Source organism: Hippopotamus amphibius, chromosome 1 (assembly GCF_030028045.1).
Source record: "Hippopotamus amphibius kiboko isolate mHipAmp2 chromosome 1, mHipAmp2.hap2, whole genome shotgun sequence".
NCBI classification, from domain to species: Eukaryota; Metazoa; Chordata; class Mammalia; order Artiodactyla; family Hippopotamidae; genus Hippopotamus; species Hippopotamus amphibius.
This window is the reverse complement of record NC_080186.1, coordinates 199949819-199953514: the sequence shown is the minus strand read 5'-3', so window position 1 is coordinate 199953514 and position 3696 is coordinate 199949819. Positions and strand designations below refer to the sequence as shown.

The 3696-nt window shown below is 48.3% G+C and overlaps 1 non-coding gene across 1 annotated transcript; it reads left to right on the top strand.

The window, feature by feature from the left end:
• The first annotated feature begins 3222 nt into the window (after window positions 1-3222).
• Window positions 3223-3331, top strand: LOC130842526 (U6 spliceosomal RNA). The gene has a single exon (XR_009050462.1). It is a non-coding gene; the product is annotated as a U6 spliceosomal RNA (small nuclear RNA).
• The last annotated feature ends 365 nt before the right edge of the window (window positions 3332-3696 follow it).

Sequence of the window (3696 nt, the reverse complement as noted above, 5' to 3'; positions counted from 1 at the left end):
GCTACATTCATGCACAGCTGGTTCTGAGAAAAATTCCTTGCACATGAGCTGAGATGCTAAAGGAAATGAATCACTTAAGGACAGAGCATCTTTAATGGGAAAAGACAGCTTGTCCCACCCAGAAACAATCTCTGGGCACGTGTATATGGAGCTGTCATTGGAAATGACTTGTCCAAAGTGCTTGAGGTAAAACCAGAAGAAGCTGAAACTGGAAAATAAAGATCTGAGCTGACAGTAACTACTGAACAGAGTTACCAGAGTGTTAGGAGATGAATCATGAGGAAACACCAGCGTCTTAGCTGTTCCTCGCCCAGGAATCCTCCCTTCCATTTCTTTCTGTCCAGCATCCTTTCCCCATGTAACAACTTTTAGGTTTCGTGAGTCCTCCACAAATAGGGAGTTCAATTAAAGATAGACAAATGTTCTTCAAATAGGCTTCTGATTAACAAATTTGGGCACATCCAAATGATGGAAGAGAATGCAGTTGTTAATAATAACAAGATATATTTCTATACCTATACATGCTGAGGTTTCTAGGGTCTAAAAATCAAAGTGCCTGGGGATTCCCTGGTGGTCCAGCAGTTAAGACTTTGGCTTTCACAGCCCTGGACCCGAGTTTGACCCCTGGTTGGGGAACTAAGGTCCCAGCAAGCTGCGTAGTGATTAAAAAAAAAAATAAAACACCTAAGTGCATAACCAGGTGTATAGGACAGTCTCCTTTGTATGAATATAAAAATGTAGGTATGAGATTATATATGTGTGTATTTGTATTTATATATTTGCACATGAATGAGATAGACCTGTATATCCTAACATGAAAGATTTCCAAGTGAAAAACATATCAAATTTTATTTTATTTTATTTTATTTATTTATTGGCTGTGTTGGGTCTTCATTGCTGCACATGGGCTTTCTCTAGTTGCTGTAAGCGGGGGCTACTCTTCATTGTGGTGCACGGGCTCCTCATTGTAGTGGCTTCTCTTGCTGTGGAGCATGGGCCCTAGGTGCACAGGCTTCAATAGTTGTGGCACATGGGCTCAGTCGTTGTGGCTCATGGGCTTCGTTGCTCCATGGCATGTGGAATCTTCCCAGGGCAGGGCTTGAACCCATGTCCCCTGCATTGGCAGGCTAATTCTTTACCACTGCGCCACCTAGAAAGTCCTCAAATTTTAAAAGTTGTAAAATCATATCTGTGTCTTAAGAAATGATACATGTGCATGGATCCATGCAGTGTTTATCACATTTATGTCCTGAAAGGCGGCTGGAAAGCTGTACAGCGAACTGTGGGCAGTGCGGCTTCTTGAGGGGAGAGTGGCCCTGGGAGGGATGGTGCCGGTTTTCAGCTTTGCTCTGTTGACTTCTAGATTGTTTTAAACTTGTAGAGTAAGGATGTATTCATGTATTAGTCAGGTAAGAAAAAAAAGAGAGATGCAAAAAGACCAAAAATTATAACTATGTGATCAACTCTTGATACTCTCCTGGGAGATTAGAGGATCACAGGCTGGTGGTACAGACACAAGGTGACACATCCCAGATGTACTAAGCATGTCTTGCTGGGAGCTGCCCAACAGAGGGTCACAAAAGAGAGAGGGAACAGAGTTTAGTAGCGTGCCAGGCCCAAGCCCCTCACTTCTGCAGGTATGGGGACCACCAGAGAGCTGTGAGGAGACTCAGCTTGAAAGTTCATCTCAAAACGTTGTGACCCCTCAGCAGCGATGGGTCAGCGGGGAGGGGAGAGGCCTTGTCCAGGTTGCTGAGGAGTAGTTTCTCTACACTTTGCAGGAGATGGAATTGTAGGACAACCCCCCTTAGGCTCTGAATTACTTAAAAAATGGAACTGTTTGTGGAGAAGACAGATTGTCACCCTGTGGCCAGTGATGCCTGACTGCTAGGGCATGAGACCACCCATGGCCCTGTGATGCAGGCTAACACGCAGGGACAGGCGACAGCAAAGGCCAGTCTGCATATGACAGAGACAGCAGACAAGCAGAAACTGAGGGTATTTTCTGAGAATGAAACTGTCATTCCAGAGGAAGGAGCCTGAGACTCTCGGCTCAGAGACCCAGGCTTTGAGGTCCTTCTCGACAGTAAAGGATTCCTGAGAGCCACACGCGGCAGGCTGAGAGCTGCGGAGGTCTACGCGTCCGTCATCCGAACCCGCACCAAAATTCAGAGAAAAGGTGTTTTTCTAAGCACAAAGTTTAGAAATATTGGTGCATAGGACACTTACCAGGCCTGTTCTTTTACGAGAGGACCGACGGGGCCACCATGAGTGACATGTCCGTTGTCAACCAGCCTGGCTGAGCTGGAGCCCTAGCTAGGGCGTCACTGCTCTGGGAGGAACAGGTCCATTGTCTCAGGAGCACGAAAGCAGCTGTTGAACGCGCAGCTAGTGAGACAGGTGAAGGAAGGGGAGAGAGAGGAAGGGCTTGCCTCTCTCCGTGGATGAGGGCTGTGCAGCACAGAAGGGGCATCCGGGCCCTGCCAGCTGGGCAGATGGGGTTAGGTTACCGTGCAGCTGTAGAAACCCTGGCCCACCAATTTGCAGCTTCTTCAGAACCTGCTGTGGCCCTTGGTCACCGCCCTGTTCCCCTCCATCCCGTCTGGCAGCCACGGTGAAGGGCCGGAGCTGCTCACGGTAGCGCCAGCCACCCTTCCTCTCTCGCGTCGGACCAGGGAAGGGGACTCTGGCATCTCAGTGTGTCGGCCTGGACACTGCATGGAGCATGAAACAGAGGGGGGTCATCTGAGGACATGCGATGGAGAGAGAGAGATTGGGGCCGGGAAACCAGCTCATAGCACTGGGGAAATGTAAAGCCTTAGGTTTGTACGTAATGAGCTTTCAATCCTGTCTGCACATGAGATGCACCTGGGGAGCTTTAAAAATACCTGTTTGGATCCCATCCCAACCAACTGAATCAGAATACCTGGGGTTCACGCTGCCACCAAAGACCTTCCTTCCTCAGAGGAAGACCCACCGAAAGGTGTCCTCTCTGTCCCTGACGGGAGGCAGGAAATTCCCTTTGCGCTCAGGCTCACCTGAAAGCCTGGGGAAGCTCACCTGCCTTGTGAGGTGCTGTTTTACTCTGAAAGTTACTGTCCTGTGACGTTAAATCCACAAAACTGGGTCTCCAGTACGCTGGCTAAGAAGTGCCCTTTCCTTTCTTTGGACATATCCCCATGTATTCATGGAAAATATTTTCCCTTTAAAAGCACAAAGATTGTGCTCGCTTCCGCAGCACATATACTAAAGTTGTTGGAACAATACAGAGAAGATAGCATGGCCCCTGCGCAAGGATGACATGCCAATTCGTGAAGCGTTCCATATTTTTTCGCTTATTTTGTAACCCACTTTTCCTTCATGTTTTGCTTCAGAGAAACCAAACCAGTTAAAATATGATCTCAAGGTCCTTAAAAAGAAAACCTAAAGATTTGTCGAGATGAGGGTATAACAGAGTAGTGGGTTGATAATTCCTGTGTGGAGTTTTCTCTGGTGCAGGTAACTTCCCCTCCCCCCTCACAGGAAAAAGGCTCAGGCCTTTGTGTTCTGAGTTCCCAGATTCCCTTGTCTTGGCGGGGGAAGGGGCCAGTGTCAGCTCGTCTGTGTTTTAGAACGCAGAGGTTAGTTTTGAAATGTAAGGAGGAGCTGGAGAGAGGGAGGGGGCCGGACTGGGCTTTGAGGGGAGGAGGGGAGCGG